This window comes from Ctenopharyngodon idella, chromosome 2, assembly GCF_019924925.1.
Source record: "Ctenopharyngodon idella isolate HZGC_01 chromosome 2, HZGC01, whole genome shotgun sequence".
In the NCBI taxonomy this organism is placed as follows: Eukaryota; Metazoa; Chordata; class Actinopteri; order Cypriniformes; family Xenocyprididae; genus Ctenopharyngodon; species Ctenopharyngodon idella.
In genome coordinates, this window is record NC_067221.1 from 10245913 (window position 1) to 10272466 (window position 26554).

The 26554-nt window shown below is 34.0% G+C and overlaps 2 long non-coding RNA genes across 4 annotated transcripts; both read left to right on the top strand.

Annotated features, from left to right (window-relative positions):
- On the top strand, positions 1 to 26342 carry LOC127499041 (uncharacterized). 3 transcript variants are annotated; one of them, XR_007926025.1, is made up of 4 exons: positions 1 to 1213; positions 6834 to 7008; positions 7088 to 8492; positions 26209 to 26342. It is a non-coding gene; the product is annotated as an uncharacterized LOC127499041 (long non-coding RNA). The 3 variants fall into 3 exon arrangements; XR_007926021.1 differs by lacking the exon at positions 26209 to 26342 and adding an exon at positions 19548 to 20591; XR_007926022.1 differs by lacking the exon at positions 26209 to 26342 and adding an exon at positions 8940 to 9636 and having other exon boundaries at positions 4 to 1213.
- LOC127499058 (uncharacterized) lies at positions 12451 to 14765 on the top strand. The gene is made up of 2 exons (XR_007926030.1): positions 12451 to 13406; positions 13742 to 14765. It is a non-coding gene; the product is annotated as an uncharacterized LOC127499058 (long non-coding RNA).
- Positions 26343 to 26554: the final 212 nt, after the last annotated feature.

Consider the following 26554-nt stretch of genomic DNA (forward strand, 5'->3'; position numbering starts at 1 on the left):
AAATGATGTCACTGAACAATTTTCTGCAAAAATTTTGGCAAAATAATCTAAAGAATTGTAGAGGAAACGTTATGAACCATAAATCACCTCACATAACCAAATGAACAATGCTCATTTTCAATGCTCGTTTTCCCTTTGTTCTTCACTTTTCTGTGCGTTTGACTTCATGGCATTGTTTTGACATGTGGGTGGAGTCGAGAAACTGGGGCGTGTTCAGCGGGCCTGAGCTAATGTATTAAAGTTTTATTAATGTTACTGTGGTATGAACAGGGCGGGGCGAGAGCCGCGGGAGAGGAACGAGGCCGCTGAAGTGAATGCTAATGAGAGACACCTGCGAGAAACACTGGCCTCGAGTCTGGAGCTTTTATTATGCTTATGCTGCAGTCTTCTGCTCTTTTCGTTGTGTATGTGGGGTAACGCAGCGCTGTTTTACATGGTTAAAACAATCATACTAAATACATCTGAGTGTGTTGAAAGTGACTCTGAGAGACTTGTTGCACTTTGCAGTAATCTAGATCGATATTAGAATATCATATTAATAAAAACTGGATGACTTGTGTTGCTAAATGACATAAAATTTCATTTTAAAATATATTGTATGATGGAGAAAGCTCTCTCTGATAACGTGGGTAATGCGGAAATGACGTCATTGACATGGTCTGTGTCCTGATTAAAATTGCTGATTTCTCTGCAGGTTTAAATACTGTTGGAAACGTTTGGGATAATGTAAGTACACAAGTCAACAAAATATTGTTCTTTTGGTGTTTGGATATTTTAATCCAAAAATCTTACATATTGTGCCTTTAATAGAAAAACAAATCTAAAGAAATTTTCAAATGCTAAATGCTAAAACAGACACTGAAGACAAAAACTATTTGGACACTTTCTGGATATTAGACAGTACTGGATCATGTCTACAGTTAATACTGGCCTGTACAAAACATCTGGACCGTCAGTTTTATCAGTATGTTCCTTAAGTGTTTTTTTTATTCAGCTCTTGTTTTTCCACACAGTCATATGAACCTTACTATAAACGTTTAATTAATTCAAATAACCTTAAGCATTTGTTCACATAATCATATTTAAAGAAAAAATGTGCATCTCTCTGATAAATAAGCAAATATCTCACAGATTATGTGGGGATAATGTAACATTTGAAATTCATTTCAGCATAAAAGGCACATGTAAAATTTCTTTAAAAATGGTTTCTAAGGTAACTCCATTTCAGGAAATGACATCATCACCCTATTTTCATACAGCACCCTAAGTTCATACAAAAGCAGTGTGAATCCTGAAAGACAGCTTTACACCAAGGTAGACTTTTATTTTCTTTTTCACCAGATGAATGATGTTTTTATACATTTATATTGTCTTCCTCTTAAAGATGCCAGGTAAGTGACATTTATGATAATAAAGCAATAAAAAATTTTTTAACTGATTAAAATGAATTTGGTTTTGTCAAAGCAGCAGTTCTGGGAGTGAGTTTGGATCAAGGTCCAAAGGCTTTGGTTAAGGCAGAGGGCAAAACCGTGTATCTGCCCTGCAAAGTGAGCTCTTCAAATTATATCCACTGGTACCAAATGAAAGATGGTAAAGCCCCGTCAAGACTGCTCTATATCACTAAAGATGGTGGTGTCACTCGTGATAGCAACAATCCCCAAGCAAACGACTTCACGGTGGACAAAACAAAGCTTTATGATCTAAAACTGAGTGACATTAAGAAGAGTCACGCTGCCGTTTACTTCTGCGCTTACTGGGACACCAGCAGCGGCCACAGTGAGAACATTTACTCACATCCTGTACATGAACTACACTGGTAAATCTAACTGATGAATGAAATATTTATATACTTTAATATTTATTTACCTGTCATTTTCTGTTTAAGTTCTCAATTTGAATTAAGCTGCATATGCACAGGATGACTGGATGAAGGTATTTGGATCTGTTCGGATCTGAACTTTATTGTCCTGCTGTTCATTATGAGGTTATTTGTACACACTGTATTATTGTGATTTTGGAATATGTCAGGTGTATCTCATATTTGTTATGCGTTGTGAAGATATAAATAAAATATTTGGCATTTCCAGATTTGTAGTTTTCAGTTTGATGAAGAGCTCAAATATCACTTGTCCTTGTGTGGTGAAAATAAATTCAGTATATTCAGCAGTGTGCCAACTTTATGTGCTTTACACATGTATTTTAAGTCATTTCTGTATCATTTCTGAAGCTGACAGACATTCCACAAATATACTGGATTAACTGAACTATAGTCTAATTGAACAAATGCATGAATGTTGTAGGCTATAATATAAAATAGATCTTACAATTTATTTTACAAATAAAAGCACAAAAAGAGTACCTCTTTTTTCTCTCAAGTTTATCTCTGTGACCAGTTTATCAATCGCCTCTCACTGTTTAAACTGCAGTGTGAATTTTACAACCAATGTATTCTGAATTATATAACAGTGTCATTACTGAATGTTTTTTTAAACTAAATTTTAGCCTACTCAAAGCATCTTGCCAACACAGCCAACCTGTGAATCTTCTTCACCTGTTCAGCATCTGTTTAAATCCACACAAGCCACTATAAACCGAGTGCCACTGAGGAAGAGCCTCTTACTGTGAGATCTGCTCTGGAGAAGGTTTTAACTAGGGTTAAAATAGTGATAGTGACGAAGAGATAAAGAGGAAACCACAAGGCCATCATCATATCTTCTGATTGGCAGATGCAGTTCATAATTCATCAAACTCCTGGATGACAGATGTAGACATGGCGATGTCTGGAATGATAACATTTGTGTTGTTAGTGGTCTTAATAGGTGAGATTTAAGTATTCCCTTATAATTATTAACATTTCTCAGTTAAGATTATTCAGTGATTTTGAATTTCCGTCAGTTTATGTGTTTCGTGCAATCTTTTGAGGTTCGTCTCGCACGGGATTATTTCGTCAAGTATCTCAAAACATTTTAAACAAAACACTATTTTTGTTGTAGGCTATATCCCTACTTATGATACCAAAATTGCAAATTATTCTATCAGAAAACACTCGCTTCTGTTTTAGACCCTCTGAACTGTTGATGAAACGTTTTAAAAGCCACTGAAGCTGAGAGTTTACACACTCGGCGCATTTTAATTGTTTCTCTTATGGTTTTAGGTTGTTTAAATGGACAAAATATTCCTAGGCATCCTGACCGTGTGACGATTAAGACAAAGGGTAGAACTGCTGTAATCACATGCCAGGTGGATTCATCGACACTTCAGTCCAGCGCTCTCCACTGGTACAGAGCTCAGTCAGGGGGAGCTTTCCAACGATTAATATATTTCGATGCTGGATCGAAAATAGCCAAAATCGATGGGGATAATAAGAAAAAATATGCTGGATCGGTGAGAAATGACCAAGTGTCACTGACTGTCTCAACACTGACGCTCCAAGATACAGGATCATATTACTGCGCGCTCTATACTGGAGACAACACAGTGCTAACTGTAAGAGGAAATCATTACAAAAACCTGCTTTCATAATCAAAGCGGTTTATGTGGAACAACAGTAGCAGCAAGGGGGAGACATGCGGAATATTTTAATTGTGGCGTTACTTTTTGTTGCCAGTATGTCATAAAAACAATTTTAAATGTTCAAAAAAGTGTCTCAGAAGAACCCTAAACACAATACTGTACCAAACACAGAGACTGTTAACAATAGGCTACAATAAAACCGTTTCTTCCACTTCAGGCTAGTCATCTTTATAGGCTATCCCATAGGTTAATCTTTAGCTATTAAAATAAAAAGCATTTTCTTTTTGTTAAATGAAGGTAACATTTATAAATTACTTGCAAACGTTTTATCATGTCTTGATTCTTATGTAAAATGCCTTTTGTGAATATATTTTCTTTTTAATTTACACTTGTCACAAACTCAGATCTCAATCTTAATTTATGGAAAAAACATTTTACATTTAAAATAGCAATGGGGATTACAGTAATCTTAGTTAAACAATATAGGCTCATTTGACCATTTGTTGTGTGAAATTTATTTTTAAATACTTTTTTTAATATCGATACATTCAAACCGTCCCACAGCTGTGACATCACTTCCTCCACTATCAAATGTTTTGCCTGTAATAAAGTTCTATCAAAAATGAATGTCTTGACATGCAGATCTTCAACAGTGGATGGTGCTATTGAGCTGCAAAAGAGGATTCTTTCAGCTTTAAGTTTCCTTGAAAGTTACTAAATTACTTCTAATAAATTAAAGAGAATATCGATGATATATCAAATACATCAGTCAAATGTAACAGCTTTTAAAATATATTTTATTCTGATTGCTGTACAAGTACAATTCACATCACAAGAGCGCTGACATTTATTGTAGCTCCACCTCAGGAAATGATGTCACTGAACAATTTTCTGCAAAGATTTTGGCAAAATAGTGTAAAGAAGTGTGGAGGAAACTTTATGAACCATAAATCACCTCACATAACCAAATGAACGATGCTCATAAACTTGTGCGCTGTTGTTCTCATAATGATCCATGGTAAGTACACTTTAAAGGGGGTTAAATAGGTCAAATAAAATAGGTTAAAATGTTAATAAAACATAAATATGAAAACTTGTTTAAAAGAACTGATTTTCATTTTATTTCATCGCAGGTGTGGAAGGTTTGAGTTTAAAACAACCTCAAAAGGTTTTGGTGAAGGTAAAGGGTAAAACTGTGTCCTTCAGATGTGAAGTCACTGGCTTGGGCTCTGGTAACTATGTTCACTGGTATAAGAAAGTCGGTGGAACGTTTAAAAGACTACTGTACATCAGTCAGTCTGGGGTTGCTACAAGTGAAGCAAAAGAAATTGTCGCTGAAAAAAATGGAAATTCATATGGCATAAAACTCAAAGAAATAAAGGAGGATCATGCTGGCATGTATTACTGTGCATGCTGGGAGAGCGGCCACAGTGAGAGAAAGCTTTGACATCCGTGACATAAACCATGAGAGACTGTTATTCCACCACAGGAACAATGACAAAATCTAACAGTTACAAACCACATTTATTACAGCATTGAATCGTCTGAAAAACTCTGAGGAGAACCACAAAATAGTGCGGTTTGGTGTAGCAAATACGTTTGCAGATAAAAACAACAGCAGAGAGTTAGGATGATGGTTATGAAATATAGTGGAAATGCCTCATGCAGGCCTTCTCAGTGCTACAATATTAAGAGATGCTGTACATCATCTAATGCAAAAGGAATTCATGAACAGCACACAATTCAATGCAGAGCTTCAGTATTTTCAACACAATAACACATGGGCCACTGATTTCCCTTACAAAAAATAAGTATACTTCAAGGTCATTTATTTATTAAATATACTTAATTATATAGTATAAAAAGTATATTTTATATACATTATGCAGTAAGTATACTAATATCAACGTAGTAGTAGTATACTTGTACTTTATACACTTTTTAGTGTATAAAAGTCTACTTTTATCTATACTTTAAGTGTAACAGTAGTAGGCTAAACGTTAAGTACACAACTATGTTTTTTGTTTGTACTGCAACTCTACTTATTGGTATACTGATAGTTACTAGTTAAATACTTGTAGCACATTTTTAGTCTATGAAAGTACACTTTGAAGTATACTCTCAGTAAACCACTAGTTTAGTAGTTTTATACTGCAAGTAGACTATGGAGTCAAATCAATGCCACATATTTAAAACTTACCTATTTAAATTAGCTTTCTCTGATCAATTTTAAAGATTGTATGTTAAATAGCTGTTGTTTTGTTGTATTGTGTCTTGATTTGGTTTATGACTATCATTCAACTGTACGGTGTCCTTGAGTGTTTTGAAAGGTGCCTTTAAATAAAATGTATTGTTATTATTATTATTATTATTATTATTACATATATTTGCAAAAGAAAATAAAGTTTTAAAAGGAGGGGAAAAAAAATTTTGCAAACAAAAATAAAGAATTGCAAAAGAAAATTAAAGTATTGAGAGAGAGAAAATAAGTTTTGCAAACAAAAATAAAATAAAAATATAGTGCAAAAATAAATATATAATTAATTGCAAAAATTAATGACAGCTCTAAAAGAAGCTTAAGAACTCTGATCATATTTTATCTCAGCAACAGATTTATTTATTTTTTTATTTTTTTGGAGCGACGATTTTGCAACATATTTTACATGGTCACACCTACTAATTCATTTGCAAAGCTCCTTTCATTCTGTTTCAGTCAAGTGTAAGTTAATGATTAAAACAATCATACTAAATATATCTGAGTGTGTTGAACATGACTGCGTTCACTCGGTGGCTGATATGAGGCACTTGTTGCACTTTGCAGTAATCTCGATATTAGAATATAAAAACTGGATGACTTGTGTTGCTAAATGACATTAAATTATTGTTGGAAAAGTTTGGGATAATGTAAGTACACAAGTCAACAAAATATATAAAATTGTTCTTTTGGTTTTTGGTGATTTTAATCCAAAAATCTTACATATTGTGCCTTTAATAGAAAAAAAAATCTAAAGAAATTTTCAAATGGTTAATACTGGCCTGTACAAAACATCTGGACCATCAGTTTTATCAGTATGTTCCATAATTGTTTTTTTTTATTCAGTTTTTAGTTTTTCCACACAGTCATATGAACCTTACTATAAAAGATTAATTAATTCAAATAACCTTAAGCATTTGTTCACATAATCATATTTAAAGAAAAAATGTGCATCTCTCTGATAAATAAGCAAATATCTCACAGATTATGTGGGGATAATGTAACATTTGAAATTCATTTCAGCATAAAAGGCACATGTACAATTTCTTTAAAAATGGTTTCTAAGGTAACTCCATTTCAGGAAATGACATCATCACCCTATTTTCATACAGCACCCTAAGTTCATACAAAAGCAGTGTGAAACCTGAAAGACAGCTTTACACCAAGGTAGACTTTTTATTTTTTCACCGGATGAATGATGTTTTTATACATTTATATTGTCCTCCTCTTAAAGATGCCAGGTAAGTGACATTTATGATAATAAAGCAATAAAAAAAAATAACTGATTTAAATTTAATGAATTTGGTTTTGTCAAAGCAGCAGTTCTGGGAGTGACTGTGGAACAAGATCCAAAGGCTTTGGTTAAGGCAGTGGGCAAAACTGTGTATCTGCCCTGCAAAGTGAACGATATGAGCTCTTCAGATTATATCCACTGGTACCAAATGAAAGATGGTAAAGCCCCGTCAAGACTGCTCTATATCAGTGATGGTGGTGGTGTCACTCGTGATAGCAACAATCCCCAAGCAAACGACTTCACAGTGGACAAAAAAAAGCTTTATGATCTAAAACTGAGTGACATTAAGAAGAGTCACGCTGCCGTTTACTTCTGTGCCTACTGGGAGTGGGACTCAAGCTACAGCCACAGTGAGAACATTTACTCACATCCTGTACATGAACTACACTGGTAAATTTCATTCAAAACTGATGAATGAAATATTTATATACTTTAATATTTATTTACCTGTCATTTTCTGTTTAAGTTCTCAATTTGAATTAAGCTGCATATGCACAGGATGACTGGATGAAGGTATTTGGATCTGTTCGGATCTGAACTTTATTGTCCTGCTGTTCATTATGAGGTTATTTGTACACACTGTATTATTGTGATTTTGGAATATGTCAGGTGTATCTCATATTTGTTATGCTTTGTGAAGATATAAATAAAATATTTGGCATTTCCAGATTTGTAGTTTTCAGTTTGATGAAGAGTTCAAATATCACTTGTCCTTGTGTGGTGAAAATAAATTCAGTATATTCAGCAGTGTGCAAACTTTATGTGCTTTACACATGTATTTTAAGTCATTTCTGTATCATTTCTGAAGCTGACAGACATTCCACAAATATACTGGATTAATTGAACTATAGTCTAATTGAACAAATGTATGAATATTGTAGGCTATAGCCTAATATAAAGCAGATCTTACCATTTATTTTAAAAGCACAAAAAGAGTAGCTCTTTTAGTTTATCTCTGTGACCAATTTAGCAATAGCCTTTACCCTTTTTTAAACTGCATTGTGAATTTTACAACCAATGTATTCCTAATTACATCACAGTTTTTAAACTAAATTTTAGCCTACTCAAAGCATCTTGCCAACACAGACAATCCGTGAAACATCTTCACCTGTTCAGCATCTGTTTAAATCAAGCCACTATAAACCGAGTGCCACTGAGGAAGAGCCTCTTACTGTGAGATCTGCTCTGGAGAAGCCTTTAATAAACCAGGGTTAAATTACATGTGTTTAATGTTGTCTAACCCATGATTGGTTTAACTTGTGTGAAAAACCTTGTGATAGTGATGTGACGAGATAAAGAGGAAACCACAAGGCCATCATCATATCTTCTGATTGGCAGATGCAGTTCATAATTCATCAAACTCCTGGATGACAGATGTAGACATGGCGATGTCTGGAATGATAACATTTGTGCTGTTAGTGGTCTTAATAGGTGAGATTTAAGTAGCTATTCTATTATAATTATTAACATTTCTTAGTTAAGATTATTCAGTGATTTGGACGTTTAAAAAGGAATTAGCCTATTAGGCTAATTTTATGAGGTTCGTGTCGCACAAGTGACTTGCAAACATCTTGAAAACATTTTAAACAAAACACTTTTTTGGTAGGAGCTATATGGCTTTGTAGATTTGTTATAAAGTCATAAATAATGACAATATTAGCGTTTCATCGATTTAATGTCCAATACGGATTTTAACAGAAAACGCTCGAGAAGCTATTGCTATGGTTACTCCTCGAGCTGGAGCGACTGAGCTTCTGTCCTGACTGTAGCTCGTGGTTGATGAAACGTTTGAAAAGCAGTTGAAGCCTACATATAGGCTGTTTAAAGTATGACAAAATGTAAGTGCTATAATTTTAACTGTTTCTCTTATGGTTTTAGATTGTTTAAATGGACAAAATATTCCTACGCATCCTGACCGTGTGATGCTTAAAGCAACGGGTAAAGCTGCTAGGATCAGATGCATTGTGGATTCATCGACGCTTCAGTCCAGCGCTCTCCACTGGTACAGAGCTCAGTCAGGGGGAGCTTTCCAACGATTAATGTATTTCGATGCTGGATCGACAAAAGCAATAAACGATCAGGGTGTGTCCACTGGATCATATATTGGATCGGTGAGAAATTCAGCTGACAGTAACACAAAGCAAGTGTCACTGACTATCTCAAACCCGACGACTAAAGATACAGGATCATATTACTGCGCGCTCTGGACTGACAGCAACACAGTGCTAACTGTAAGAGGAAATCATTACAAAAACCTGCTTTCATAATCAAAGCGGTTTATGTGGAACAACAGTAGCAGCAAGGGGGAGACATGCGGAATATTTTAATTGTTATGTTGCTTTTTGTTGTGAATATTTCATTAAAAAAACAGCTTTAAATATTCTTGTGCATCAGCGTCTCAGAAGAACCCTAAACACAAACTAGATACTGTAGCCTACTATAGAGACAACAGCCTACAATAAAAGTGTTTGTTCATCTGTATGCTGTGGTCATCTTAGCCTATAATAGGTTAATCTTTATTAAAATGAAAAGCTTTTTTTATATGAAGGTATAAAAATTGCTTGCAAACCTTTTATCATGTCTTGTTTCTTAAAATGCCTTTTATGTGCAGATTTTCTTTTTATTTTACAGTTGTCACAAACCCAAATCTTCAATCTTAATTTACATTTAAAATAACTTTTTTAAATGATAATCTTGGTTAAACAATCACAGACTATTTAACCATTTGTGGAATTTATTTTTTAATATCAGTTTCTTCAAATTAAACTGTCCCACAGCTGTGACATCACTTCCTCATCAAACATTTTGCCCATAACAAAGTTATCGGATACAAACAAGACAAAAGTGTCAATGAAGAGCATGTTTGAAAAGAAATATGAGACATGGTGTGTGAAGAAAATCAATAAAAATGAAGATAAAGCAGTTGATTGAACAGAATATTTTTATTCCAAACAAGAAGATTTATTAAGTCTGTAAATTCAATTCAATTAAGCAAGACAAATGGGTCACCCATTTTAGTCAAGTTCATTCAAATTAACTCATGGATATTATCATTAGATAGTATTAATTTGACTCTTTCGATAGAAATATGAGCTAATTTTTCATGTGTATATAATTTCCACATATGTCCCTGATGTTCAACACATCCTGATTTTTTCTTTCTTCAAGCTTTTATCAAATAATCTCTTATATTTGTAGTGTTTGTAAACAGTTGTTTGTTTGACATGCAGATCTTCAACAGTGGATGGTGCTATTGAGCTGCAAAAGAGGGTTTTGTTTTTCAGCTTTAAGGCTCTATGAAAGTAACTAAATTACTTCTAATAATTGCATTTTACTAAATTACTTCTGATAAAGAGAATCTCGATGATATATCAAATACATCAGTCAAATGTAACAGCTTTTGAAATATTTTATTCTGATTGCTGTACAAGTACAAATCACATCACGACAGCATTTATGTTCATCATAGCTCCACCTCAGGAAATGATGTCACTGAACAATTTTCTGCAAAGATTTTGGCAAAATAATCTAAAGAAGTGTAGAGGAAACTTTATGAACCATAAATCACCTCACATAACCAAATGAACAATGCTCATTTTCAATGCTCGTTTTCCCTTTGTTCTTCACTTTTCTGTGCGTTTGACTTCATGGCATTGTTTTGACATGTGGGTGGAGTCGAGAAACTGGGGCGTGTTCAGTGGGCCTGAGCTAATGTATTAAAGTTTTATTAATGTTACTGTGGTATGAACAGGGCGAGGCGAGAGCCGCGGGAGAGGAACGAGGCCGCTGAAGTGAATGCTAATGAGAGACACCTGCGAGAAACACTGGCCTCGAGTCTGGAGCTTTTATTATGCTTATGCTGCAGTCTTCTGCTCTTTTCGTTGTGTATGTGGGGTAACGCAGCGCTATTTTACATGGTTAAAACAATCATACTAAATACATCTGAGTGTGTTGAAAGTGACTCTGAGAGACTTGTTGCACTTTGCAGTAATCTAGATCGATATTAGAATATCATATTAATAAAAACTGGATGACTTGTGCTGCTAAATGACATAAATTTCATTTTAAAATATATTGTATGATGGAGAAAGCTCTCTCTGATAACGTGGGTAATGCGGAAATGACGTCATTGACATGGTCTGTGTCCTGATTAAAATTGCTGATTTCTCTGCAGGTTTAAACACTGTTGGAAACGTTTGGGATAATGTAAGCACACAAGTCAACAAAATATTGTTCTTTTGGTGTTTGGATATTTTAATCCAAAAATCTTACATATTGTGCCTTTAATAGAAAAACAAATCTAAAGAAATTTTCAAATGCTAAATGCTAAAACAGACACTGAAGACAAAAACTATTTGGACACTTTCTGGATATTAGACAGTACTGGATCATGTCTACAGTTAATACTGGCCTGTACAAAACATCTGGACCGTCAGTTTTATCAGTATGTTCCTTAAGTGTTTTTTTTATTCAGCTCTTGTTTTTCCACACAGTCATATGAACCGTACTATAAAAGATTAATTAATTCAAATAACCTTAAGCATTTGTTCACATAATCATATTTAAAGAAAAAATGTGCATCTCTCTGATAAATAAGCAAATATCTCACAGATTATGTGGGGATAATGTAACATTTGAAATTCATTTCAGCATAAAAGGCACATGTAAAATTTCTTTAAAAATGGTTTCTAAGGTAACTCCATTTCAGGAAATGACATCATCACCCTATTTTCATACAGCACCCTAAGTTCATACAAAAGCAGTGTGAATCCTGAAAGACAGCTTTACACCAAGGTAGACTTTTCTTTTCTTTTTCACCAGATGAATGATGTTTTTATACATTTATATTGTCCTCCTCTTAAAGATGCCAGGTAAGTGACATTTATGATAATAAAGCAATAAAAAAAATTTTTAACTGATTAAACTGAATTTGGTTTTGTCAAAGCAGCAGTTCTGGGAGTGAGTTTGGATCAAGGTCCAAAGGCTTTGGTTAAAGCAGAGGGCAAAACCGTGTATCTGCCCTGCAAAGTGAGCTCTTCAAATTATATCCACTGGTACCAAATGAAAGATGGTAAAGCCCCGTCAAGACTGCTCTATATCAGTGATGGTGGTGGTGTCACTCGTGATAGCAACAATCCCCAAGCAAACGACTTCACAGTGGACAAAACAAAGCTTTATGATCTAAAACTGAGTGACATTAAGAAGAGTCACGCTGCCGTTTACTTCTGCGCTTACTGGGAAACCAGCAGCGGCCACAGTGAAAACATTTACTCACATCCTGTACATGAACTACACTGGTAAATCTAACTGATGAATGAAATATTTATATACTTTAATATTCATTTACCTGTCATTTTCTGTTTAAGTTCTCAATTTGAATTAAGCTGCATATGCACAGGATGACTGGATGAAGGTATTTGGATCTGTTCGGATCTGAACTTTATTGTCCTGCTGTTCATTATGAGGTTATTTGTACACACTGTATTATTGTGATTTTGGAATATGTCAGGTGTATCTCATATTTGTTATGCTTTGTGAAGATATAAATAAAATATTTGGCATTTACAGATTTGTAGTTTTCAGTTTGATGAAGAGCTCAAATATCACTTGTCCTTGTGTGGTGAAAATAAATTCAGTATATTCAGCAGTGTGCCAACTTTATGTGCTTTACACATGTATTTTAAGTCATTTCTGTATCATTTCTGAAGCTGACAGACATTCCACAAATATACTGGATTAATTGAACTATAGTCTAATTGAACAAATGCATGAATGTTGTAGGCTATAATATAAAATAGATCTTACAATTTATTTTACAAATAAAAGTACAAAAAGAGTAGCTCTTTTTTCTGTTAAGTTTCTCTCTGACCAATTTATCAATCGCCTCTCACTGTTTAAACTGCAGTGTGACTTTTACAACCAATGTATTCTGAATAACATCACAGATTTTTAAACTAAATTTTAGCCTACTCAAAGCATCTTGCCAACACAGACAATCTGTGAAACATCTTCACCTGTTCAGCATCTGTTTAAATCCACACAAGCCACTTTAAACCGAGTGCCACTGAGGAAGAGCCTCTTACTGTGAGATCTGCTCTGGAGAAGCCTTTAATAAACCAGGGTTAAATTACATGTGTTTAATGTTGTCTAACCCATGATTGGTTTAACTTGTGTGAAAAACCTTCTTGTGATAGTGATGTGACGAGATAAAGAGGAAACCACAAGGCCATCATCATATCTTCTGATTGGCAGATGCAGTTCATAATTCATCAAACTCCTGGATGACAGATGTAGACATGGCGATGTCTGGAATGATAACATTTGTGTTGTTAGTAGTCTTAATAGGTGAGATTTAAGTATTCCCTTATAATTATTAACATTTCTCAGTTAAGATTATTCAGTGATTTTGAATTTCCGTCAGTTTATGGGTTTCGTGCAATCTTTTGAGGTTCGTCTCGCACGGGATTATTTCGTCAAGTATCTCAAAACATTTTAAACAAAACACTATTTTTGTTGTAGGCTATATCCCTACTTATGATACCAAAATTGCAAATTATTCTATCAGAAAACACTCGCTTCTGTTTTAGACCCTCTGAACGGTTGATGAAACGTTTTAAAAGCCACTGAAGCTGAGAGTTTACACACTCGGCGCATTTTAATTCTTTCTCTTATGGTTTTAGGTTGTTTAAATGGACAAAATATTCCTACGCATCCTGACCGTGTGACGATTAAGACAAAGGGTAGAACTGCTGTAATCACATGCCAGGTGGATTCATCGACGCTTCAGTCCAGCGCTCTCCACTGGTACAGAGCTCAGTCAGGGGGAGCTTTCCAACGATTAATATATTTCGATGCTGGATCGACAAAAGCCAAAATCGATGGGGATAATAAGAAAAAATATGCTGGATCGGTGAGAAATGACCAAGTGTCACTGACTATCTCAACACTGACGCTCCAAGATACAGGATCATATTACTGCGCGCTCTATACTGGAGACAACACAGTGCTAACTGTAAGAGGAAATCATTACAAAAACCTGCTTTCATAATCAAAGCGGTTTATGTGGAACAACAGTAGCAGCAAGGGGGAGACATGCGGAATATTTTAATTGTGGCGTTACTTTTTGTTTCCAGTATGTCATAAAAACAATTTTAAATGTTCAAAAAAAAGTGTCTCAGAAGAACCCTAAACACAATACTGTACCAAACACAGAGACTGTTAACAATAGGCTACAATAAAACCGTTTCTTCCACTTCAGGCTAGTCATCTTTATAGGCTATCCCATAGGTTAATCTTTAGCTATTAAAATAAAAAGCATTTTCTTTTTGTTAAATGAAGGTAACATTTATAAATTACTTGCAAACGTTTTATCATGTCTTGATTCTTATGTAAAATGCCTTTTGTGAATATATTTTCTTTTTAATTTACACTTGTCACAAACTCAGATCTCAATCTTAATTTATGGAAAAAACATTTTACATTTAAAATAGCAATGGGGATTACAGTAATCTTAGTTAAACAATATAGGCTCATTTGACCATTTGTTGTGTGAAATTTATTTTTAAATACATTTTTATATATATATATATATATATATATATATATATATATATATATATATATATTCAAACCGTCCCACAGCTGTGACATCACTTCCTCCACTATCAAATGTTTTGCCTGTAATAAAGTTCTATCAAAAATGAATGTCTTGACATGCAGATCTTCAACAGTGGATGGTGCTATTGAGCTGCAAAAGAGGATTTTTTTCAGCTTTAAGTTTCTTTGAAAGTTACTAAATTACTTCTGATAAATTAAAGAGAATATCGATGATATATCAAATACATCAGTCAAATGTAACAGCTTTTAAAATATATTTTATTCTGATTGCTGTACAAGTACAAATCACATCACAAGAGCGCTGACATTTATTGTAGCTCCACCTCAGGAAATGATGTCACTGAACAATTTTCTGCAAAGATTTTGGCAAAATAGTGTAAAGAAGTGTGGAGGAAACTTTATGAACCATAAATCACTTCACATAACCAAATGAACGATGCTCATAAACTTGTGCGCTGTTGTTCTCATAATGATCCATGGTAAGTACACTTTAAAAGGGGGTTAAATAGGTCAAATAAAATAGGTTAAAATGTTAATAAAACATAAATATGAAAACTTGTTTAAAAGAACTGATTTTCATTTTATTTCATCGCAGGTGTGGAAGGTTTGAGTCTAAAACAACCTCAAAAGGTTTTGGTGAAGGTAAAGGGTAAAACTGTGTCCTTCAGATGTGAGGTCACTGGCTTGGGCTCTGGTAACTATGTTCACTGGTATAAGAAAGTCGGTGGAACGTTTAAAAGACTACTGTACATCAGTCAGTCTGGGGTTGCTACAAGTGAAGCAAAAGAAATTGTCGCTGGAAAAGATGGAAATTCATATGGCATAAAACTCAAAGAAATAAAGGAGGATCATGCTGGCATGTATTACTGTGCATGCTGGGAGAGCGGCCACAGTGAGAGAAAGCTTTGACATCCGTGACATAAACCATGAGAGACTGTTATTCCACCACAGGAACAATGACAAAATCTAACAGTTACAAACCACATTTATTACAGTATTGAATCGTCTGAAAAACTGAGAACCACAAAATAGTGCGGTTTGGTGTAGCAAATACGTTTGCAGATAAAAACAACAGCAGAGAGTTAGGATGATGGTTATGAAATATAGTGGAAATGCCTCATGCAGGCCTTCTCAGTGCTACAATATTAAGAGATGCTGTACATCATCTAATGCAAAAGGAATTCATGAACAGCACACAATTCAATGCAGAGCTTCAGTATTTTCAACACAATAACACATGGGCCACTGATTTCCCTTACAAAAAATAAGTATACTTCAAGGTCATTTATTTATTAAATATACTTAATTATATAGTATAAAAAGTATATTTTATATACATTATGCAGTAAGTATTCTAATATCAACGTAGTAGTAGTATACTTGTACTTTATACACTTTTTAGTGTATAAAAGTCTACTTTTATCTATACTTTAAGTGTAACAGTAGTAGGCTAAACGTTAAGTACACAACTATGTTTTTTGTTTGTACTGCAACTCTACTTATTGGTATACTGATAGTTACTAGTTAAATACTTGTAGCACATTTTTAGTCTATGAAAGTACACTTTGAAGTATACTCTCAGTAAACCACTAGTTTAGTAGTTTTATACTGCAAGTAGACTATGGAGTCAAATCAATGCCACATATTTAAAACTTACCTATTTAAATTAGCTTTCTCTGATCAGTTTTAAAGATTGTATGTTAAATAGCTGTTGTTGTATTGTGCCTTGATTTGATTTATGACTATCATTCAACTGTACGGTGTCCTTGAGTGTTTTGAAAGGCGCCTTTAAATAAAATTATTATTATTATTATTATTATTATTACATATATTTGCAAAAGAAAATAAAGTTTTAAAAGGAGGAAAAAAAAAATTTTGCAAACAAAAATAAAGAATTGCAAAAGAAAATTAAAGTATTGAGAGAGAGAAAATAAGTTTTGCAAACAAAAATAAAATAAAAATATAGTGCAAAAATAAATATATAATTAATTGCAAAAATTAATGACAGCTCTAAAAGAAGCTTAAGAACTCTGATCATATTTTATCTCAGCAACAGATTTATTTATTTATTTATTTTTTTGGAGCGACGATTTTGCAACATATTTTACATGGTCACACCTACTAATTCATTTGCAAAGCTCCTTTCATTCTGTTTCAGTCAAGTGTGAGTTAATGGTTAAAACAATCATACTAAATACATCTGAGTGTGTTGAACATGACTGCGTTCACTCGGTGGCTGATATGAGGCACTTGTTGCACTTTGCAGTAATCTCAATATTAGAATATAAAAACTGGATGACTTGTGTTGCTAAATGACATGAAATTATTGTTGGAAAAGTTTGGGATAATGTAAGTACACAAGTCAACAAAATATATAAAATTGTTCTTTTGGTTTTTGGTTATTTTAATCCAAAAATCTTACATATTGTGCCTTTAATAGAAAAAAAAATCTAAAGAAATTTTCAAATGGTTAATACTGGCCTGTACAAAACATCTGGACCATCAGTTTTATCAGTATGTTCCATAATTGTTTTTTATTCAGTTTTTAGTTTTTCCACACAGTCATATGAATCTTACTATAAAAGATTAATTAATTCAAATAACCTTAAGCATTTGTTCACATAATCATATTTAAAGAAAAAATGTGCATCTCTCTGATAAATAAGCAAATATCTCACAGATTATGTGGGGATAATGTAACATTTGAAATTCATTTCAGCATAAAAGGCACATGTAAAATTTCTTTAAAAATGGTTTCTAAGGTAACTCCATTTCAGGAAATGACATCATCACCCTATTTTCATACAGCACCCTAAGTTCATACAAAAGCAGTGTGAATCCTGAAAGACAGCTTTACACCAAGCAAGGTATAATATTTTTTCACCGGATGAATGATGTTTTTATACATTTATATTGTCCTCCTCTTAAAGATGCCAGGTAAGTGACATTTATGATGATAATTCAATTTAAAAAAAATTAACTAAATTAAATGTAATGAATTTGGTTTTGTCAAAGCAGCAGTTCTGGGACTGACTGTGGAACAAGATCCAAAGGCTTTGGTTAAGGCAGTGGGCAAAACCGTGTATCTGCCCTGCAAAGCGACCGGTTTCTCAAGCTCTTCAGATTATATCCACTGGTACCAAATGAAAGATGGTAAAGCCCCGTCAAGACTGCTCTATATCAGTAAAGATGGTGGTGTCACTCGTGATAGCAACAATCCCCAAGCAAACGACTTCACAGTGGACAAAAAAAAGCTTTATGATCTAAAACTGAGTGACATTAAGAAGAGTCACGCTGCCGTTTACTTCTGCGCCTACTGGGAGTATGTCTCAGGCAGCCACAGTGAAAACATTTACTCACATCCTGTACATGAACTACACTGGTAAATCTAACTGATGAATGAAATATTTATATACTTTAATATTTATTTACCTGTCATTTTCTGTTTAAGTTCTCAATTTGAATTAAGCTGCATATGTACAGGATGACTGGATGAAGGTATTTGGATCTGTTCGGATCTGAACTTTATTGTCCTGCTGTTCATTATGAGGTTATTTGTACACACTGTATTATTGTGATTTTGGAATATGTCAGGTGTATCTCATATTTGTTATGCTTTGTGAAGATATAAATAAAATATTTGGCATTTCCAGATTTGTAGTTTTCAGTTTGATGAAGAGTTCAAATATCACTTGTCCTTGTGTGGTGAAAATAAATTCAGTATATTCAGCAGTGTGCCAACTTTATGTGCTTTACACATGTATTTTAAGTCATTTCTGTATCATTTCTGAAGCTGACAGACATTCCACAAATATACTGGATTAATTGAACTATAGTCTAATTGAACAAATGCATGAATATTGTAGGCTATAGCCTAATATAAAGCAGATCTTACCATTTATTTTAAAAGCACAAAAAGAGTAGCTCTTTTAGTTTATCTCTGTGACCAATTTATCAATCGCCTCTCACTGTTTAAACTGCAGTGTGACTTTTACAACCAATGTATTCTGAATAACATCACAGATTTTTAAACTAAATTTTAGCCTACTCAAAGCATCTTGCCAACACAGACAATCTGTGAAACATCTTCACCTGTTCAGCATCTGTTTAAATCCACACAAGCCACTTTAAACCGAGTGCCACTGAGGAAGAGCCTCTTACTGTGAGATCTGCTCTGGAGAAGCCTTTAATAAACCAGGGTTAAATTACATGTTTAATGTTGTCTAACCCATGACTGGTTTAACTTGTGTGAAAAACCTTCTTGTGATAGTGATGTGACGAGATAAAGAGGAAACCACAAGGCCATCATCATATCTTCTGATTGGCAGATGCAGTTCATAATTCATCAAACTCCTGGATGACAGATGTAGACATGGCGATGTCTGGAATGATAACATTTGTGCTGTTAGTGGTCTTAATAGGTGAGATTTAAGTAGCTATTCTATTATAATTATTAACATTTCTCAGTTAAGATTATTCAGTGATTTGGACGTTTAAAAAGGAATTAGCCTATTAGGCTAATTTTATGAGGTTCGTGTCGCACAAGTGACTTGCAAACATCTTGAAAACATTTTAAACAAAACACTTTTTTTGGTAGGAGCTATATGGCTTTGTAGATTTGTTATAAAGTCATAAATAATGACAATATTAGCGTTTTATCGATTTAATGTCCAATACGGATTTTAACAGAAAACGCTCGAGAAGCTATTGCTATGGTTACTCCTCGAGCTGGAGCGACTGAGCTTCTGTCCTGACTGTAGCTCGTGGTTGATGAAACGTTTGAAAAGCAGTTGAAGCCTACATATAGGCTGTTTAAAGTATGACAAAATGTAAGTGCTATAATTTTAACTGTTTCTCTTATGGTTTTAGATTGTTTAAATGGACAAAATATCCCTACGCATCCTGACCGTGTGATGATTAAAGCAACGGGTAAAGCTACTAGGATCAGATGCATTGTGGATTCATCGACGCTTCAGTCCAGCGCTCTCCACTGGTACAGAGCTCAGTCAGGGGGAGCTTTCCAACGATTAATGTATTTCGATGCTGGATCGACAAAAGCAATAAACGATCAGGGTGTGTCCACTGGATCATATATTGGATCGGTGAGAAATTCAGCTGACAGTAACACAAAGCAAGTGTCACTGACTATCTCAAACCCGACGACTAAAGATACAGGATCATATTACTGCGCGCTCTGGACTGACAGCAACACAGTGCTAACTGTAAGAGGAAATCATTACAAAAACCTGCTTTCATAATCAAAGCGGTTTATGTGGAACAACAGTAGCAGCAAGGGGGAGACATGCGGAATATTTTAATTGTTATGTTGCTTTTTGTTGTGAATATTTCATTAAAAAAACAGCTTTAAATATTCTTGTGCATCAGCGTCTCAGAAGAACCCTAAACACAAACTAGATACTGTAGCCTACTATAGAGACAACAGCCTACAATAAAAGTGTTTCTTCATCTGTATGCTGTGGTCATCTTAGCCTATAATAGGTTAATCTTTATTAAAATGAAAAGCTTTTTTTATATGAAGGTATAAAAATTGCTTGCAAACCTTTTATCATGTCTTGTTTCTTAAAATGCCTTTTATGTGCAGATTTTCTTTTTATTTTACAGTTGTCACAAACCCAAATCTTCAATCTTAATTTACATTTAAAATAACTTTTTTAAATGATAATCTTGGTTAAACAATCACAGACTATTTAACCATTTGTGGAATTTATTTTTTAATATCAGTTTCTTCAAATTAAACTGTCCCACAGCTGTGACATCACTTCCTCATCAAACATTTTGCCCATAACAAAGTTATCGGATACAAACAAGACAAAAGTGTCAATGAAGAGCATGTTTGAAAAGAAATATGAGACATGGTGTGTGAAGAAAATCAATAAAAATGAAGATAAAGCAGTTGATTGAACAGAATATTTTTATTCCAAACAAGAAGTTTTATTAAGTCTGTAAAAGGCTAATTCAATTAAGCAAGACAAATGGGTCACCCATTTTAGTCAAGTTTATTCAAATTAACTCATGGATATTATCATTAGATAGTATTCATTTGACTCTTTCGATAGAAATATGAGCTAATTTTTCATGCGTATATAATTTCCACATATGTCCCTGATGTTCAACACATCCTGATTTTTTCTTTCTTCAAGCTTTTATCAAATAATCTCTTATATTTGTAGTGTTTGTACACAGTTGTTTGTTTGACATGCAGATCTTCAACAGTGGATGGTGCTATTGAGCTGCAAAAGAGGGTTTTGTTTTTCAGCTTTAAGGCTCTATGAAAGTAACTAAATTACTTCTAATAAATTGCATTTTACTAAATTACTTCTGATAAATTAAAGAGAATATCAATGATATATCAAATACATCAGTCAAATGTAACAGCTTTTAAAATATATTTTATTCTGATTGCTGTACAAGTACAATTCACATCACAAGAGCGCTGACATTTATTGTAGCTCCACCTCAGGAAATGATGTCACTGAACAATTTTCTGCAAAGTTTTTGGCAAAATAGTGTAAAGAAGTGTGGAGGAAACTTTATGAACCATAAATCACTTCACATAACCAAATGAACGATGCTCATAAACTTGTGCGCTGTTGTTCTCATAATGATCCATGGTAAGTACACTTTAAAAGGGGGTTAAATAGGTCAAATAAAATAGGTTAAAATGTTAATAAAACATAAATATGAAAACTTGTTTAAAAGAACTGATTTTCATTTTATTTCATCGCAGGTGTGGAAGGTTTGAGTTTAAAACAACCTCAAAAGGTTTTGGTGAAGGTAAAGGGTAAAACTGTGTCCTTCAGATGTGAGGTCACTGGCTTGGGCTCTGGTAACTATGTTCACTGGTATAAGAAAGTCGGTGGAACGTTTAAAAGACTACTGTACATCAGTCAGTCTGGGGTTGCTACAAGTGAAGCAAAAGAAATTGTCGCTGAAAAAAATGGAAATTCATATGGCATAAAACTCAAAGAAATAAAGGAGGATCATGCTGGCATGTATTACTGTGCATGCTGGGAGAGCGGCCACAGTGAGAGAAAGCTTTGACATCCGTGACATAAACCATGAGAGACTGTTATTCCACCACAGGAACAATGACAAAATCTAACAGTTACAAACCACATTTATTACAGCACTGAATCGTCTGAAAAACTGAGAACCACAAAATAATGCGGTTTGGTGTAGCAAATATGTTTGCAGATAAAAACAACAGCAGAGAGTTAGGATGATGGTTATGAAATATAGTGGAAATGCCTCATGCAGGCCTTCTCAGTGCTACAATATTAAGAGATGCTGTACATCATCTAATGCAAAAGGAATTCATGAACAGCACACAATTCAATGCAGAGCTTCAGTATTTTCAACACAATAACACATGGGCCACTGATTTCCCTTACAAAAAATAAGTATACTTCAAGGTCACTTATTTATTAAATATACTTAAGTATATAGTATAAAAAGTATATTTTATATACATTATGCAGTAAGTATACTAATATCAATGTAGTAGTAGTATACTTGTACTTTATACACTTTTTAGTGTATAAAAGTCTACTTTTATCTATACTTTAAGTGTAACAGTAGTAGGCTAAACGTTAAGTACACAACTAGTTTACAACTATGTTTTTTGTTTGTACTGCAACTCTACGTATTGGTATACTGATAGTTACTAGTTAAATACTTGTAGCACATTTTTAGTCTATGAAAGTACACTGTGAAGTATACTCTCAGTAAACCACTAGTTTAGTAGTTTTATACTGCAAGTATACTATGGAGTCAAATCAATGAAATATATTTGCAAAAGAAAATAAAGATTTAAAAGGAGAAAAAAAAATTGTTTTGCAAACAAAAATAAAGAATTAAAGTACTGCAAAAATAAAGATATAATTAATTGCAAAATTCAATGATAGCTGTAAATGAAGCTCAAAGGGTTAGTTCACCCAAAAATGAAAATTCTGTCATTTATTACTCACCCTCATGTCGTTCTACACCCATAAGACCTTCGTTCATCTTCGGAACACAAATTAAGATATTTTTGATTAAAGCCTGCATTCACAGCAGCGGTACTTTCTTTGTCAAGATCCATAAAGGTACTAAAAACATATTTAAATCAGTTCATGTTAGTTCAGTGGTTCTAACTTAATATTATAAAGCGACGAGAATATTTTTTGTGCGCCAAAAAAAACAAAATAGCGACTCTTTAACAATATCTAATGGTGGCCGGTTTCAAAACACTGCTTCGGAGCGTTATGAATCTTTTGAGTCGAATAACTGATTCGGATCGCATATCAAACCGCCAAATTGCTGAAATCACATGACTTTGGCGCTTCAAATCACTGATTTGATTCATAAAGCTCCAAAGCTTCATGAAGCATTGTTTTGAAATTGGCCATCATTAGATATTGTTAAAAAGTCGTTATTTTGTTTTGTTTTTTTGGCGCAGAAAAAAATTCTCGTCACTTTATAATATTAAGGTAGAACCACTGAACTCACATGAACTGATTTAAATATGTTTTTAGTACCTTTATGGATCTTAAGAGAGGAAGTACCATTGCTGTCTATGCAGGCCTCACTGAGCCATCGGATTTATTCAAAAATATCTTAATTTGTGTTCCGAAGATGAACGAAGGTCTTACGGGTGTAGAACGACATGAGGGTGAGTAATAAAAGACAGAATTTTCATTTTTGGGTGAACTAACCCTTTAAGAACTAAGATCCTATTTTATCTCTGCAACAGATTTTTTTGGAGCGATGATTTTGCAACATATTTTACATGGTCACACCTACTAATTCATTTGCAAAGCTCCTTTCATTCTGTTTCAGTCAAGTGTGAGTTAATGATTAAAACAACCATACTAAATACACTGAATGTTATTCTGTGCATTCGCTCGGTGGCTGGTATGAAAGACTTGTTGCAATTTGCAGTAATCTATATCGATATTAAAATATCATATTAATAAAAACTGACTTGTGTTGCTAAATGACATTAAATTAATTTTAAAATATATTGTATGATGGAGAAAGCATTTAAACATTGTTGGAAACGTTTGGGATAATCTAAGTACACAAGTATATAACAATGTTCTTTTGGTTTTTGGGTATTTTAATCCAAAAATCTTACATATTGTGCCTTTAATAGAAAAAAAATCTAAAGAAATGGCTAATACTGGCCTGTACAAAACATCTGGACCATCAGTTTTATCGGTATGTTCCATAGTTGTTTTTTATTCAGCTTTTTGTTTTTTTTCCCACACAGTCATATGAACCTTACTATAAAAGATTAATTAATTCAAATAACCTTAAGCATTTGTTCACATAATCATATTTAAAGAAAAATGTGCACCTCTCTGATAAATAAACAAATATCTCACAGATTATGTGGGGATAATGTAACATTTTAAATTCATTTCAGCATAAAAGGCACATGTAAAATTTCTTTAAAAATGGTTTCTAAGGTAACTCCATTTCAGGAAATGACATCATCACCCTATTTTCATACAGCACCCTAAGTTCATACAAAAGCAGTGTGAAACCTGAAAGACAGCTTTACACCAAGGTAGACTTTTTATTTTTTCACCGGATGAATGATGTTTTTATACATTTATATTGTCCTCCTCTTAAAGATGCCAGGTAAGTGACATTTATGATAATAAAGCAATAAAAAAAAATTAACTGATTTAAATGTAATGAATTTGGTTTTGTCAAAGCAGCAGTTCTGGGACTGACTGTGGAACAAGATCCAAAGGCTTTGGTTAAGGCAGTGGGCAAAACTGTGTATCTGCCCTGCAAAGCGACCGGTTTCTCAAGCTCTTCAGATTATATCCACTGGTACCAAATGAAAGATGGTAAAGCCCCGTCAAGACTGCTCTATATCAGTAAAGATGGTGGTGTCACTCGTGATAGCAATAATCCCCAAGCAAACGACTTCACAGTGGACAAAAAAAAGCTTTATGATCTAAAACTGAGTGACATTAAGAAGAGTCACGCTGCCGTTTACTTCTGCGCTTACTGGGAGAGGGACTCAAGCGGCAGCCACAGTGAAAACATTTACTCACATCCTGTACATGAACTACACTGGTAAATCTAACTGATGAATGAAATATTTATATACCTTAATATTTATTTACCTGTCATTTTCTGTTTAAGTTTTCAATTTGAATTAAGCTGCATATGCACAGGATGACTGGATGAAGGTATTTGGATCTGTTCGGATCTGAACTTTATTGTCCTGCTGTTCATTATGAGGTTATTTGTACACACTGTATTATTGTGATTTTGGAATATGTCAGGTGTATCTCATATTTGTTATGTGTTGTGAAGATATAAATAAAATATTTGGCATTTACAGATTTGTAGTTTTCAGTTTGATGAAGAGCTCAAATATCACTTGTCCTTGTGTGGTGAAAATAAATTCAGTATATTCAGCAGTGTGCCAACTTTATGTGCTTTACACATGTATTTTAAGTCATTTCTGTATCATTTCTGAAGCTGACAGACATTCCACAAATATACTGGATTAATTGAACTATAGTCTAATTGAACAAATGTATGAATGTTGTAGGCTATAATATAAAATAGATCTTACAATTTATTTTACAAATAAAAGCACAAAAAGAGTAGCTCTTTTTTCTGTTAAGTTTCTCTCTGACCAATTTATCAATCGCCTCTCACTGTTTAAACTGCAGTGTGACTTTTACAACCAATGTATTCTGAATAACATCACAGATTTTTAAACTGAATTTTAGCCTACTCAAAGCATCTTGCCAACACAGACAATCTGTGAAACATCTTCACCTGTTCAGCATCTGTTTAAATCCACACAAGCCACTTTAAACTGAGTGCCACTGAGGAAGAGCCTCTTACTGTGAGATCTGTTCTGGAGAAGCCTTTAATAAACCAGGGTTAAATTACATGTGTTTAATGTTGTCTAACCCATGATTGGTTTAACTTGTGTGAAAAACCTTCTTGTGATAGTGATGTGACGAGATAAAGAGGAAACCACAAGGCCATCATCATATCTTCTGATTGGCAGATGCAGTTCATAATTCATCAAACTCCTGGATGACAGATGTAGACATGGCGATGTCTGGAATGATAACATTTGTGTTGTTAGTAGTCTTAATAGGTGAGATTTAAGTATTCCCTTATAATTATTAACATTTCTCAGTTAAGATTATTCAGTGATTTTGGACTTTTAAAAAGGAATTTCCGTCAGTAAATTTAAGGGGTTTGTCTCGCAGAGGCTTAGCCTATTTTGTCAACTATTTTAAAACATTTTCAACAAAACACTATTTTGTTGTAGGAAATATGATTACTTTGTCCAATAGGCTTCGCTTCTATTTTAGTGCGTTCTGAATAACTCGCGGTTGATGACACGTTTTAAAAGACACTGAAGCCACCAAATGGCTACTTGTCTATGCCAAAACATAAGTAATGTCATTAGGATTTCAGATACCTAATTGTTGTGTTTACACACTTTACACGCGCATTTTAACTGTTTCTCTTATGGTTTTAGATTGTTTAAATGGACAAAGTATTCCTAGGCATCCTGACCGTGTGACGATTAAGACAAAGGGTAGAGCTGCCACAATCTCATGCCAGGTGGATTCATCGACGCTTCAGTCCAGCGCTCTCCACTGGTACAGAGCTCAGTCAGGGGGAGCTTTCCAACGATTAATGTATTTCGAAGCTGGATCGACAAAACCCATAAACGATCAGGATACCCCTCGTAGATATGCTGGATCAGTGAGTAAGCAAAAGCAAGTTATGTCACTGACTATCTCAAAACTGACGCTCCAAGACGCAGGATCATATTACTGCGCGCTCTGGACTGACAGCAACACAGTGCTAACTGTAAGAGG